The sequence below is a fragment of the Petromyzon marinus genome, unplaced genomic scaffold, assembly GCF_048934315.1.
Source record: "Petromyzon marinus isolate PM22_M1 ecotype Great Lakes invasive population unplaced genomic scaffold, UKy_Petmar_22M1.pri1.0 PM_G_Scaffold_17, whole genome shotgun sequence".
NCBI lineage: Eukaryota > Metazoa > Chordata > Hyperoartia > Petromyzontiformes > Petromyzontidae > Petromyzon > Petromyzon marinus.
This window is the reverse complement of record NW_027422728.1, coordinates 3,540,482-3,557,397: the sequence shown is the minus strand read 5'-3', so window position 1 is coordinate 3,557,397 and position 16,916 is coordinate 3,540,482. Positions and strand designations below refer to the sequence as shown.

The 16,916-nt window shown below is 40.4% G+C and overlaps 1 pseudogene; it reads right to left on the bottom strand.

The window, feature by feature from the left end:
• Window positions 1-7,265: 7,265 nt before the first annotated feature.
• LOC116957690 (speckle-type POZ protein-like) lies at window positions 7,266-14,934 on the bottom strand (annotated as a pseudogene).
• Between the last annotated feature and the right edge of the window lie 1,982 nt (window positions 14,935-16,916).

Here is a 16,916-nt window from a genome sequence, read left to right as displayed (position 1 = left end):
TCATTGGAAAGATTTGATAAATCATTTCAGTTCTTGATTGATTTGATAAATCATTTCAGTTCTTGATTGATTAACTTCTTCTAATGCGAAACGAATTCTTTTCAAAACTAGCTTAGCTCTTATCTCAGAAAAAATCAGACTTATACGCACAGAACTAGATCAGTTAGACAAGACACTCTACAAATCACACTTATCATTGACGGCAATAATGTCCACATCGGATTGGGAACATGTAGACAATATGACTGCCTCTTCAGCTGCTACTATGTCGACCAAATGTAAGGAAAACCTGATTTCCAAATTTAACCTCCTCTTCAATAAAAGTCCGGACCCACACACCAAAAAGTTAGACGTTAATAAAGTCGTAATTAATCGCAGTAACAGTTCTATTTCCGATGGTCTGAAATCCGTTTTAGCTAAAGGTCTAAACTTTGCAGTCACACCTAAACACATACCAGTTAATGATATAATTGCCCAAGTAGACGTTGCTCTCAGGGGCCTGGGTCACATCGCTGCAGACGTAGCAAGATCTGAAATCGCTGCAACCCTCAAAAACGCTAAGATGCCAGCTAGCAACCTCAGCAAAGATGAGCGTTTTGAATAATATAAATTAAAAAAGAGAAATGATATTGTAGTTCTCTCAGCTGACAAAGGCAATGCTACTGTCATCATGGATAAAATAGAATACAACAACAAAATTAAAGAATTACTCGACGATGGTAGTTATACAAAAATAAAAAGAGATCCCACCAACAGCCTCGTCACACAAACCAACAAAATAATTTCTGATTCAACCGCATTAATTGATCAATCTAAACAGTTTTCGTTGAAACCTTCTGCTGCCAGGCCACCAAGATTATACGGCTTACCAAAAATACATAAAGTAGATACACCTCTTCGTCCCATAGTCTCTACTATCAGCTCCCCCACCTACAAACTAGCTCGTTTTTTGTCTGAAATCCTGCGTCCTTTCACTGGAAAGACCACCTCTGCGGTACAAAATTCTACTCACCTGGTATCAACAATCAAGGGTATTTCCCTGTCCCCAGACGACCTGCTTGTCAGTTTTGATGTAGTTTCCTTATTCACCAAGGTTCCTGTACCTGACACCATTGCAATCATTGAAGACTTGGTTCATCAAGGACTAAACACTGAGGTACCCCCCCTGGTGAGACACTGTTTAACCAATACATACTTCACTTGGAATGGAACTTTCTACAAACAAACTGAGGGCACCCCAATGGGCTCCCCCCTTTCTCCAGTTATAGCTAACATTTTCATGGAGAAATTTGAGACTGACGCCATCCAGACTGCCACTCTGCGCCCAACCTTATGGAAGAGGTACGTGGATGACACTTTTGTCATCTGGCCACATGGCCGGCCTGCTCTAGACCAATTCTTCGACCACATCAATTCCATACACCCAGCCATCAGATTTACCATGGAAGTCGAAATAGATGGCAAGATACCTTTTTTGGATGTCCTAATTAAAAAGAGACCTGATGGTTCAATGAGCCACTCTGTCTACAGGAAAGCTACCCATACGGATGCTTATCTGAAACCGGATTCCCACCACCATCCATCACAGAAGAATTCTCTCATCAAGACTCTGTATCATAGAGCCCAATGCATATCCGACCAGGAACACATAAACAGTGAACTCAAGCACGTACACCAAGCTCTTAGGGCTAATGGTTACTCCGACTATACAATCCGCAAAGCTATCACTCAAACCATGAAGAAGAACCCTCTTGAGGAGCCTTTCAAAACCATCACTTTACCCTACATTGCTGGGATCACAAAAAAGATCTCCAAAATCTTGAATAAACACAAGATCCAGGTCCGTTTCAACACATTACATAAAATCCGTGATCTGGCTCCGTCTGTAAAAGATGTGATTCCGGACATACAATACCCTGGTGTCTACAAACTAAGTTGCCTCTGTGGTAGTAGTTACATTGGAGAAACCAAACGCCATGTCTCGGACCGCATTCGTGAACATAAAGCAGACCTTAAACACGGTAGGACCAACACCTCGGCCGTAGCAGATCATTGTTCTAATTCAGTAGGATCACATGCCATTGACTTTTCCAAGACGGAGGTTCTTTGTAAGCCATCTGGCTTCCATGAGAGATTCGTTCATGAGGCTATTCACATATACAAGCACAGAGACAATTTCAACCGAGAAGATGGATTCTATCTTAGCAATCATTGGAAAGATTTGATAAATCATTTCAGTTCTTGATTGATTGTTCACGCTTACAGTGGCTTTCAGACAGCATACATTATAAAAAAAATTTCGTCTCCCCCCTCCTCTTTTCAAAAAAATAGATGGACTAGTCCTGGGCAAACTGCCAATCGCTGCGCGTGACGCCAACGTTTTTTTTTTATAAATAAATGTGCCGTTTTAAAAATAAATTTATGCAAACCAACACACCTGATGATGACCGTTTGAGTTATGGTCGAAACGTCGTGATAATTTTTTATTGTTTTATATATATTTTGTTATTTTGTTGTTTCTCTTCAACGTGACTTTACCGAAAAAACTAAGAATATGAATTACTGCAGTCACGAAAGCTTTAAATCAAAATTTAATCGCCTCTACGGGGAGGGTTTTCACATAACTTTAAGATCCTTCAACAAACTCCGGGATAAGAAAGCTCAGCTGATCGAGTCTCTCACCTTCCTGAAGAGATGCCGCGACTCTGGGGTAATACCAATTGCATTTACACTCACCTCTGCTGCTGCAACTTCTTTAAATGCGAAACGAATTCTTTTCAAAACTAGCTTAGCTCTTATCTCAGAAAAAATCAGACTTATACGCACAGAACTAGATCAGTTAGACAAGACACTCTACAAATCACACTTATCATTGACGGCAATAATGTCCACATCGGATTGGGAACATGTAGACAATATGACTGCCTCTTCAGCTGCTACTATGTCGACCAAATGTAAGGAAAACCTGATTTCCAAATTTAACCTCCTCTTCAATAAAAGTCCGGACCCACACACCAAAAAGTTAGACGTTAATAAAGTCGTAATTAATCGCAGTAACAGTTCTATTTCCGATGGTCTGAAATCCGTTTTAGCTAAAGGTCTAAACTTTGCAGTCACACCTAAACACATACCAGTTAATGATATAATTGCCCAAGTAGACGTTGCTCTCAGGGGCCTGGGTCACATCGCTGCAGACGTAGCAAGATCTGAAATCGCTGCAACCCTCAAAAACGCTAAGATGCCAGCTAGCAACCTCAGCAAAGATGAGCGTTTTGAATTATATAAATTAAAAAAGAGGAATGATATTGTAGTTCTCTCAGCTGACAAAGGCAATGCTACTGTCATCATGGATAAAATAGAATACAACAACAAAATTAAAGAATTACTCGACGATGGTAGTTATACAAAAATAAAAAGAGATCCCACCAACAGCCTCGGCACACAAACCAACAAAATAATTTCTGATTCAACCGCATTAATTGATCAATCTAAACAGTTTTCGTTGAAACCTTCTGCTGCCAGGCCACCAAGATTATACGGCTTACCAAAAATACATAAAGTAGATACACCTCTTCGTCCCATAGTCTCTACTATCAGCTCCCCCACCTACAAACTAGCTCGTTTTTTGTCTGAAATCCTGCGTCCTTTCACTGGAAAGACCACCTCTGCGGTACAAAATTCTACTCACCTGGTATCAACAATCAAGGGTATTTCCCTGTCCCCAGACGACCTGCTTGTCAGTTTTGATGTAGTTTCCTTATTCACCAAGGTTCCTGTACCTGACACCATTGCAATCATTGAAGACTTGGTTCATCAAGGACTAAACACTGAGGTACCCCCCCTGGTGAGACACTGTTTAACCAATACATACTTCACTTGGAATGGAACTTTCTACAAACAAACTGAGGGCACCCCAATGGGCTCCCCCCTTTCTCCAGTTATAGCTAACATTTTCATGGAGAAATTTGAGACTGACGCCATCCAGACTGCCACTCTGCGCCCAACCTTATGGAAGAGGTACGTGGATGACACTTTTGTCATCTGGCCACATGGCCGGCCTGCTCTAGACCAATTCTTCGACCACATCAATTCCATACACCCAGCCATCAGATTTACCATGGAAGTCGAAATAGATGGCAAGATACCTTTTTTGGATGTCCTAATTAAAAAGAGACCTGATGGTTCAATGAGCCACTCTGTCTACAGGAAAGCTACCCATACGGATGCTTATCTGAAACCGGATTCCCACCACCATCCATCACAGAAGAATTCTCTCATCAAGACTCTGTATCATAGAGCCCAATGCATATCCGACCAGGAACACATAAACAGTGAACTCAAGCACGTACACCAAGCTCTTAGGGCTAATGGTTACTCCGACTATACAATCCGCAAAGCTATCACTCAAACCATGAAGAAGAACCCTCTTGAGGAGCCTTTCAAAACCATCACTTTACCCTACATTGCTGGGATCACAAAAAAGATCTCCAAAATCTTGAATAAACACAAGATCCAGGTCCGTTTCAACACATTACATAAAATCCGTGATCTGGTTCCGTCTGTAAAAGATGTGATTCCGGACATACAATACCCTGGTGTCTACAAACTAAGTTGCCTCTGTGGTAGTAGTTACATTGGAGAAACCAAACGCCATGTCTCGGACCGCATTCGTGAACATAAAGCAGACCTTAAACACGGTAGGACCAACACCTCGGCCGTAGCAGATCATTGTTCTAATTCAGTAGGCTCACATGCCATTGACTTTTCCAAGACGGAGGTTCTTTGTAAGCCATCTGGCTTCCATGAGAGATTCGTTCATGAGGCTATCCACATATACAAGCACAGAGACAATTTCAACCGAGAAGATGGATTCTATCTTAGCAATCATTGGAAAGATTTGATAAATCATTTCAGTTCTTGATTGATTGTTCACGCTTACAGTGGCTTTCAGACAGCATACATTATAAAAAAAAATTCGTCTCCCCCCTCCTCTTTTCAAAAAAATAGATGGACTAGTCCTGGGCAAACTGCCAATCGCTGCGCGTGACGCCAACGTTTTTTTTTTTATAAATAAATGTGCCGTTTTAAAAATAAATTTATGCAAACCAACACACCTGATGATGACCGTTTGAGTTATGGTCGAAACGTCGTGAGAATTTTTTATTGTATTATATATTTTGTTATTTTGTTGTTTCTCTTCAACGTGACTTTACCGAAAAAACTAATACGTTGAGAGCGTTGTTGTTCTGAAGAGTTGCTGTTGAACCTGGCTCTGCTGAATTTCAATGATTTCGTCGAGGAATTCATCATTGACATCTGCTGTTTCAACAGCAAACGTTAACGGCTGTCTCACCCATGCTGGATATGACTCTCTTGTAGGGAAATATCCGTCGAGAGACTTTGCAAGCTCATCTAAGTGCGTGGCAATTGTTTGCTTCAGTTCCGTGGATACAGAAATATCTCCGATTCCAGACACATCTTCGATCTTACTTGCACAGTCGTCCAGAAGTGGGAAGTTTGCGAAGTTATTGTTCTCTGTTCGTCGTTTCCATAACGGTAGCTTTTTTTGAAAAGCCTTCAGGTGTTCTTCCGCTTACATGATATTGACTCCACCACCCTGCATCTGCTGATTGAGATGATTGAGAGCTGCGAATATATCAACCATGTACGCTAAAATGAGAATGAACTCAGGATTTTTGAAGCAATCTGCATGGCAGTGTTTGTGCTCTTGCAAAATCAGGGCTAATTCCACACGCATGGCAAAAACACGATTCAGCACCTGTCCCCGGGATAACCACCGAATATTAGAATGGAGCAGAAGTACCTCAAATTCAGAGCCCATTTCTTTACACAGCTCACTGAAGATGCGGTGCCTCAGAGCATTTTTTCGCACATAGTTCACACATTCCACCACAGTTTTTAATACTTCTGCCATTTTTGGAGGTAAGGTTTTTGTTGCCAACGCATGCCTGTGCAGAATACAATGCGTCACAATGATGTGTGGTGCATCGGCCTTTACTAGCGCACCAAAACCAGACTTTCTTCCCAGCATGATTGGAGCTCCGTCCGTACAAACTGCAGAAACCATATCCCATGAAAGATTGTTGTCTCTGAAGAAGTCATCCACAAGCTTCTTCACATCGGCTGCCTTCGTTGTTGTTGTAAGAGGCTTACAAAATAAAAACTTTTCTTTTATCATGTCGTCTTTCAAATAGCGTACAAAAACAGCAAGCTGGCTTAGATCAGAAACGTCTGTGGTTTCGTCGAGTTGAAGGCTGAATTTTGCCGGGCTTGAAATCAGATCCGCGACTACTTGAGCCAAGATGTCTTTACTCATGTCTTCTATTCTGTCACTGACGGTGTCATTTGAAAGGGGAATTTGGGATAATTTACCTTCGGCCGCTGTTCCGAGTATCAGATTCGCCATCTTTAATGCAGTTGGTTTCACAAGTGTTTCACCAATGGTGTGTGGCTTGCCCTGCTTTGCGATCAGGTAAGCAACTTCGTACGATGCTGTCAGGATCGGTTTGTTAACAGGTACAAATCCAAGAGCAGGCAGAGTGGCCCTTTCATCGAATCTGGCTCTCTTCACCCTGAATTCAGCAAGTGTTGTGTTCTTGTATTCCCCGTCTCCATGCAGCTTCAAGAAGTGTTCCTTTAGTGTTGCCGGTGCAAGACTAGAGTTGCTCAACTTGGCGTTGCAAATCATGCAGATAGGACGCTCACTCCCATCACGTTCCGTGATACATGAGAATCCATGTTGTACATATTCGTCCGACCACTTTCTTCTTTTGCCCGACATAGTTAGTATGGATAAAATATTAAAGAAATCACACGACGTACGACAACAACAGTCACACGTTGACTACTGAGTACGCACTAAATTCCCCGCAGCGTTGATTGGCCAAGCAGTGTAGCATGATCATCTGCAGCCAGTGATGGCCAAGCGGGCCGTGTGTGTCATCACAAATTTACACAATAATTCAAGTGTGTCCGGACCTCCGTGGCGGGGGCTCTGCCGAACCCCTGAGATCGACTCACCGAACCCCTGGGGTTCGATCGAACCCAGGTTAAGAACCACTGTTATACACATTAAACAGGATGTAATTGAATGGAGTGATGGCACTAGGAAACTGACGAAACAACCAGTTCAATTCCCAGCCACAGTTAACATCAGTGGGTGAAGAATGACCGACATGGTGTGGTGAGGCCTTCGTTTAGGCAGTGGGTTGACAAAACGCTGTAAATGATGAACAGTGAACACATTACAATTCTCCAGTGAACTGTTTATCAACACATGGTAAACATGCCTTTAAAAGTGGCAAGGCTCCAAAATACAACTTGTTAAAATGTTGTTGTTGGGTGTCAATTGAAATTTGACATATCCACATATCTGTAACATTCCCAGAGTAAAGAACATGACAACTTAAACTGGACATATTTCCAGGTACATTCATGTTTTTTCAACTTTTAAATACACAGCAAAATAGATTCAAAGCTTTCGTGACTGCAGGAATGACTCTTTGGTTCTTTCGAGTAAAGTGTAGTAATTTCTTTCGACGAGACTTTACCGAAAATAAAAAGTGTAACACTGCAAAATGTCATGAATGAAAATATTAACATCAAAAACAATTTTAATGAAAAAAATGTGGAATAAGTGGTGCAGAGCTAAAAGCAGCTTTTTTTCTTATATCCAAATACTGATTTCTAGAAGAGATCAGATAACGGTAATATATTTACCACATGAAAAGGGGTTATATTGCCATTTATAATGCAAATCAATTTAGAAAACACGTAATATACAAGAATGGTTCATTTTGCAATTCCAATCATCTGCTGACAATTCATTGTAAAAGGGCCTTACAAAACATTTATATTACATCCAAAACAGTATTATCTGTAATGGAAAAAGATAAAAAGGTCAAACATTGGGGCACTATACCGCATTTCTAGCTTCAAGTTTATATTTTTGTATTACAATTGTAGCAATTTTTTTTAATTTAACCAATTAACATATTTTCATCTCTGAATATGCAAAAAAACTCGTGGGAAGAACCCAAAACTGTCTTGCATGCAATCACACTTTTTCAAAAAACACACTTTTTACAAAGACCATATTATTATTTCTGCAATTATATATATATTTTTTGGCAGTTACAGTATATCCATTTTCCAATAAACATTTACATTTGGCGCGAAGTGTTTTCAATTTCGGAAGTCATACAAGGCAACAATTTGAAGAGTACATTATCGGTAACTGCCTGATACATTTCAGGGGTCAATTAGTCCACCGCACTCACACTCACTTATGACAGCATAGACTTGCTGCAGATTAGAACCCCAATCAGATTTCAATGCTTTAACTCTCACCATGACAACAAATAACTTCCCCGAATCACCTAATCAGTTTTTAATTGAATAGGTAGAGTGCAATGTACCATATACATCTTTAGCATCAAATATATATAAGGACGAAACTAAAATATTAAACAAATAACAAAATAAATAGACTGCTTACAACACTGGCTATCCTTAATTTTGCATGTATTATCCAACTTGTTTTGTACGTTTAACACGTAAAAAAACCTCCAACATTCTCGTCGTTTGCATTTGTTCATATCCCAACACATTGCATTAGATTGTAATATTCTTCAAATCGACTCAAATCCATGACACTGCTCATTTGTTGTACTTTCATATTATATCCTGCAGCTTTGAATATTATTAAAATGGTGCTTCCAAATCTATGTGTGTAATCCTTCAAAGCTTATGCAATTTTATGTACAATTTAATTTTAAGTGAGAGGTTACGTAAAACAGCGCTGATGCAAAAATTATGGTCCTTCCAATCACGTAAAACTCTGGGTTGGCATGATGCTACGAGTTGGTAATAGATGAAATTCATAATAAAAACAAATCATTACAATATAATACGAAACAAAACTTAGAAAACAGCACATCTTGTTTCCGTGAAAACAAACTACTAAATTGATGGAAGTAAGATTTACTTTTGTTGTAAGTCAAAAATCTTTGGGTCATACATGAAAGCCCATACAAGCAAAAAAGTGAAATGTTATCAACTGCGTAACATGGCCAAATTGATGCTGTGCCTTGCCTTTTCTTACACCGAGCACTCCATCCATGCTTTGTTATACGCAGGATACACGACTGCAATATTATCTTTGTCAGTCTTCAAACTCGCGCAATCATAGTACTCCTGTTCTAGTCAATGCATAAGCTGTCTGTGCAATGAAAAATCAATCTGAAAAGACGCTTGCATGGAGGTCCCAGCTGTGGAGACTGGGCCGTGGCCAAGGCACGGAAAGCATCCGCAACCAGGTGAGGGCGAGACAGAACCATGGACTTCCAGCCCGCCGTCTCCATTACGTCCATCGCATGACTGCAAGTACAAGTCAGGGTTAAGCGAGCTCCTAATAAGCAGTGTCTATAAGGATTGGGGCAAACGGTTAGTCTCCATTAAAAGGGACTGTAATGCAAATTGCCATGTAAGCATCATCAATGTTACGCAGCTCAGTGACAGTCACACTCTCACTAGACTTGCCTGTTTATTATGAAGTCAATGGCCCGGGCCTTCAACTGCTTTGCACTGTGCAAATCGGCCAAGATCAAAGTTTCCGCAACATTTTCCACCGACAAGTTTGTGCATAGTGCCTCCTCGCACATCACCTTCAACCTCTCTAATGCATACTTGAGAAAAGTAAAAACAAAGTGCAATTTCAGTATTAAGAACACTATTTTCTCTACCTATTTCGCTTGTATAACATTCCCTCACCCCATCAACTACTTTATAAACGCAGTATACAGCAGTCAAATGTTTGAGAATTTTCTTAAAACATGGCATCAACCTTTCAGCATATTTATGTTTTAAGTCATGTATTTATTGATCTCACTATAATTAGGGGTCCTTGTCCTAAACTTGATTATATTGGTTACAAAGTCATGCAAATTACAAAGGAGGTGAGATGCTGTTTTCCAAGAGCTTAAAGAGTTTGGTTGTTAAGCTGATAAACAATGCAACTGCAAGCCACCATATTTCAACTCTAGCAGAATATTAAACTTTAATGAACAAAGCTTAAACAAGCGACTTTATACGATTTGTATTCTTATTTCATTACAATCGCTTTAGGAACTATTGAATATGATGTTCCAGAAGGGAGAGTAATGACTCTTAACTGATTATCTGGCAGATCTTCAGGAACAGCAGGATATCCGTTTCCTTAATAAAAGTATATTTGTTCCAATTTATTTCTATACAGCCATGCCACATCAAACAATCTTTTAAAACACTTCCCTTTATTTTATTACTAATTGTATCAATTGTTAATGTGATTAACAAAAAACCCTCAATACAAGAACACACAGCCAAATGGTTGCACTTAGGATAAAAATGCTGCATGTGAATGCACTTCAATGCACACGTACTAGCCTCTAGAATGGACTAATACCAGTTTGACATTCAATTCCATTGTGAAATTGCATGACAATTTATATTTTTTGTTGAAAATTCAATCATCTCCCAGGACATCAATTCCAAAACCTGAAAGCACTAATGTGAACGTCTGCATCATATACATTTGCTATTCATATTATTTGTGACATGGGCTTTAGAAAATACCTAAATGCTGTTTTAATTTCACTTGCGACCTACAACTGCATACCGATACATCACAAGGTGGTGCGATCTCATGTTAACATTTTAAGCGTGTAACCTTGTCAGCAGCGGCCAGCAGGTCATCGGCCATCTTCTCGAGGTTTGGAGCCCTTCCCGTATAGACAAAACACATCATTTCCCTGAACACGTCAGGCTCCACATCATTAATCTCCACTCGATTCTGCAAGGTAGCAACACAATATATTCAAATTAACTTCGGCATATATTGGGAGACGAAAATATAGCATTAAATAAAATAAAATAAACATCCTTTATATCTACACAACACATGTAAAGTGGCTCCATTAAAGTTGTATTCAACTTGCCGATGACTATTTATTGCGCGTAATAAATCCATTCTTGACACACATGCAATGGCCTTCTGTGAAATGTGGTATAAAAGATAGCTGTAAAATACAATCTAACAATCCCTCGGAATGAATACTTTTGATAATAAATGTGCAATGCGCCAAAAGAGTTACTAGGGTAATAGTTCAACATTTGACAGCACTCTCAAGAGATACTTATCAACCGATCCATTGTGACAAATGCACCTTGGAAATGTATGATCACAGTATTAATGTGCTGTATTAAGATTGCATTTAAAGATACCTTTTTGCTCTCTTCCATTTCATGTTCAAACATAGCATTAAAAACAAGTGACCGACCTGAAAAAGGTAAAGCAACTGTTAACAAATACAGTAAAACCTTGGATTGCGAGAATAATTTGTTCCGGAAACGTGTTTGTAATCCAAAGCACTCGTATATCAAAGCACTCGTATATCAGTTGTGATCACGTGACGCTCGGCAGACAAAGCGTATACGTACGACTCGTATTGCAAAACCTCACTCGTTTATCAAATTAATATTTATTAAAAAAATTTGCTCGTCTTGCAAAACACTTGCAGACCAAGTTACTCGCAATTCAAGGTTTTACTGTACAGTGAATTGGAAAAACACCGGAATGTGGTACAGACACATTTAGATGTTATATCTAGAGATCAAATAATCTAGATACAAAAGAGGTAAAATCCAGATCCATATTTTATTTCATATGGCATATCCATTACAGATTTGTCAAACATGGACACAAATAAATGTCCAAATTAGAGGCTCAAAACCTACACAATAACTGCATTGTGAAAAATGAATTCCTGCACAACGATGATATAGTGAAGTAAATAAAAACGGAATAAAAACTTTAGCAACAGGATTATTAAATATGTTTATCTCTCACACAATACAATATTACATTTATATATATGTAGTGACATCGCTAATGTCACTGTGTAATGCCGGCTACAGAGAGGCACGGCGTGCGATGTATTAACATCGCGGGCACCACGTGGATGTGGGTGCAGTACCGGCCCGAGAGGGGCATGGTGAGCGCTGTCTGACAGTGCTGAGTGGCACCACGCTCTGCGTGCGGTGCCGACCCCTACAGGATAGGGTGTGAGAGTGCTGGCCATGGGAATGGGGTTACCAAGGGCCATGGCACTTGACCACGAAGGACACGTGACCGGTAAAGTGTACACAGGGCCCCCAGATGGGGGCTAGGGGTGGTCACGTGTCAGGGCCGGGAACCCGCTAGAGGATTCCAGAAGGTGGCCGTGGCCAAGGGCGGAGCCACCCTCACCACAGAGGATAAAAGCCGGGTCCCTGAGAGGGACCGGCTGCTGTTCATCCTGAAGAATATACGTCCTACAAGAGTCACCAACACGTGGACCCAGACCCCGGCCAGGGTCCGGTCCGCCGTAGCTAATTCCCGTGTAATTAGTGTAGATAGCCTGGTGGTCCACCACCATAGGTTGTTCATGTGTTAAGGGGTAGTACCCCGTGTGTTGGTTGAAGAAGTGCGTCTGTGACTCAGTTGAATTCATTACACATATTTACTGATGTATCCTTTAACAAAAAGCATTACAAATTGACGTAAGCATTTGCCAGTGTTAGTTAATAAAATTCAGTGTAAAACAGGAAATGGCTGTAGTTGATTACCCCAAACTAATTACAGTATCATTAATTATATGGTTCTATTGTACACTAAACGACGCATGTGTTGCTTGTTGTGGCACAGACCTGCCAATACGGCCTTGTGGGCTTTAAACTCCTGGCCACCAACACGAAGCAGGCAGTCAGTGAAGCGGGAATTGTCCCAGATCTCCCCGAAGTCAACTGCCAGCCGGCAATCTGGTACTTTGAATGTACTCATGCTGGATTGACCAGAAATGTTCACGGAATCCTGCCCCACACTAACCTGCATAAACATCAACCAGCTTTGAGAAGGCATTTGATGATTTTTTTTTACAAATCCTCACTTAACTTCACATTTTGCATGAAGATGTAGGCTTTGGTTCAATCAAGCAAGCAAATCTGCACAAACATCCTATATCAGAACAAGTGTTGTGAATAATGCCAAAATAGTGGTCCGTGAAATGTTTTTCATATTAATCAATTTTCATTCTATATTTTTGTCAAGTTATTTTACACTGTATAAAGTTTCAACAGGTAGTGAGGCCCCTAATTATGGGTTCTGCACAACAACAGAGGAAGTGAACAGCCCTCCTTGATGTGCTTCCTTTCATTATCAAAAATGCTTGTATTTGTAAAGGATTTTAAAGGTAAAAAAATTTAATCTGGTGATTAAAAGGACCCCCCCAAGGACAATAAACATTTACATCAAACTGGCTGATGTCCGAGAATAGGAAAAGGAATTCATGTGGCGACATTTAAACAAAACACTTTATGTAATACCTGACATTCTAGTTTATAAAAATGTCAAGGTTTAAATATAAACACTATCCAGAGGGAGAAAACCTAAAAAAAATTACGCTTGATTATTTAATTGTTGTGCTATGTTAACTCTAGCACCAGTGAAGGAAAAAAGTGCTTGGAAAACTCATGTTAACAATTTCCTTGTATGGAACAGGGAAAGTAATTATTACAATCTTCAATTAAGTAGAATATTGACTCCAACTGTGCAATTGTAATGACTAAAATAGAAAATTACACATTAGCCGCAGCATGTCATACTTACTTCACCAAAGAGTGTCAGTTTGTTATCTGGAAGCAAGCTATTAGATTCATCAAGCAAAAAATCTCTTCGAATGAATTTTTTAAATCCCCAGTCTTTTCCTTGGACAAAACGGTATGCTCGCGGGGTCTCTGTAAAAAAATAGGTTTCAAACAATACTCACCAGTTCTTACAATAAACTGTGGTAATTTCATGTAACGATAGGTAATCTTTGCTCTCTTCGTCAAAACCCTCGGGGTTTATGCGTAGGCACCTGATTGAACATATGAACAAGACATGGTCGTTAATATTAGGTGTGTATGTACGCGCAGACTACATTACTAAAACAATATAGTATGAACTAAAACATGCACTATGCAAAATTGTTCTAGTAAAGCACCTCCGTGAGCATTGTGATTTTTTTTTAATGTCATAAAATAGCCAGAATTTACTGTACCATTTCAATGTATCATTGGTGCCTGCTGAAAATGTAGAACTCTTGAGAACTTGGCCCATTTCTTCAAGACAGAAGCTGAAATTGTTGATGGTCCACATATAAGAGAACTTTACCACCTTAACCTGAAATACACGAGCACATAACAGCTATAAAGCTCATTCATTACCATAAATACATGACCATTGACAAACCCTGAAGTATTTCACCCACACATCTGAATATTGTGCTCAAAAACACAAACTGTCTATAAGGAAAGAAACATTACTGTAAATGAAAGGGTCTTATTAGTGTTCTGGGATTACCTTGCATGTTCATTACTGCACAGCGTTAACACAAGTCTCAACATGTCATAGATTAGAGTGTGCAATAAAAGGCCTTTTTATTTTTTTTATTTGATAAAAACTGCTGCCCCTTTTGTAAAAATACACTACCAGTCAAAATCAGAGACAATTATCTAGTATAATGTTGTTAGTGCAATTCTATGAACTTTGCAATCTGATGTACAAAAATAGCCTGTACAATGATAATCCATAATTGCACTTACACATAATTATGAAACCATTTTGGATGGCTTTGCGATGAACAAAAAACGTGTAAAAGTTAAATGCATTAGCCATGCGCATACTTTGACCGGCACAAGACGGAGACCCGTTGAATGTGATTGGCCACAGGGGAACAGGTACCTGTGTGTAGCACCAGCTTTCTGCGATGGGCGCATTGGACATTTCAGACGGAGGTGGGGGGCTCGGGGCCCTGGACATGTTTGCATTGAATGCGAGGGAAGTGACATCATCAGGTGACATTAAGAGGGGAAGTGACATCATCAGGCGATATTAACATGTGACATCATCAGGCGATATTAACATGTAAGTGACTACGAGATTACGAGTTAAATGTTCTTGCTGTGGTTTTCACACCTGACGGTGATTGCTTGTGTTGCGGTCGAAATGTCGTAAGAATTTTATTGTTTTAGATTTTTTATTATTTTATTGTTTCCCTTCTACGTGGTGACTTTACCGAAAGAACAAAGAATATGAATCGCTGCAGTCACGGAAGATTTAAATAATTAAATAAAATTGCAAGAGATTGATTATTCGTGCAAAAGAGCGTCGCGTAACCGATCACTCAGGGGTGGGACCTGCGCCTTTAGTGGCACCCCGACGTGAAACGAGCACACAGCACCAACTGTCCCCACTTCCTGAAACGGAACGGGGTTTTACAATCGATGCATGTGCAACTAGTCTCAATGATTGTTGTGCAACAGGAGTGCTTCAGGAGAGCATCAGCGAGGTTTTACTGTTCCTCCTCCACTGGAGGGGCGCAGGCTACAGCACAGCGGTTTACCACCAGGCACTCCGTAGTTTGGGTTGTGTGGACACAACATCGCAGGGCTGTGAGACTTCTTGAAGGAGGAGATGTGGCACATCAGCCTGTTGATGTTTTGATTTGTAAGCTTTCGTTACTGCAGTAATTCATATTCTTAGCTCTTTCGGTAAAGTCACGTTGAAGGGAAACAATAAAATAATAAAATATATATTGTGTTTTATATATATTTTATTGTTTTATTGTTTCCCTTCAACGTGACTTTACCGAAAGAGCTAAGAATATGAATTAATGCAGTCACGAAAGCTTTAAATCAAGAGTCCATCTATGTTCTGAAAAGAGGAGGGGGGAGACGAAAAATTAATTTATGCTGTCTGAAAGCCACAGTAAGCGTGAACAATCAATTAAGACCTGAAATGGTTTATCAAATCCTTCCAATGATTGCTAAGCCAGAGTCCATTTTCTCGGTTGAAATTGTTTCTGTGTTTGTATATGTGGATAGCCTCATGAACAAATCTCTCATGGTAGCCAGATGGATTGCAAAGAACCTCTGTCTTGGAGAAGTCAATGTCATGTGAGCCTACTGAATTATAACAGTGATCTGCCATGGCCGAGGTGTTGGTCCTACCGTGTTTAAGGTCTGCTTTGTGTTCACGAATGCGGTCCGAGACATGGCGTTTGGTTTCTACAATGTAACTACTACCACAGAGGCAACTTAGTTTGTAGACACCAGGGTACTGTATGTCGTGATAGCGAACTAATGCGTAAAATGCTCCGACATTTATAATGAACTTAGGTGGGTGACCACTATTGATTCCCATGTCACAGGGCTATACCTAATACATGAAAACTTGAAATGAAACTTGAAATAACAGACTGTTGAGGCAATTGCTGTTGGCGAGTAACAGCGTCTATGAAGGCTGGCACAGCACACGAGCAGTGGGTGGCCAACAGCAGGCCCGGCCACCAGAGACCCACAGAGACCCACAGGGACACATAGAGACTGACAGAGACACACAGAGACCCACAGAGACTCAGAGAGACCGACAGAGACACACAGAGACCCAGAGACACCCACAGAGACACACTGAGATACACAGATACCAACAGACACAGAGACTCATAGAGACCCACAGGGACACACAGAGACCCGTACAGACCCGTAGAGACTCATGGAGACCCATATAGACCCAGAGTGACTGAGACTCGTAGACACCCATAGAGGCTCAGGGACTCACAGAGACCCATAGAGACACCATCACCACCACCATCATCACAACCATGATCATCACCACCATCACAACCACCACCACGATCACACTGCACCAGGTACTCATTTAAAGCCATGCCGACCCATGGAAAGCGGTTTAAATATTCGGCACCATTATTGGTCGTGAGTGGGGAGGAATTGAACTCTGTTCACTGGGTTCGCATCACAGCGTTGCAAGCCACCAC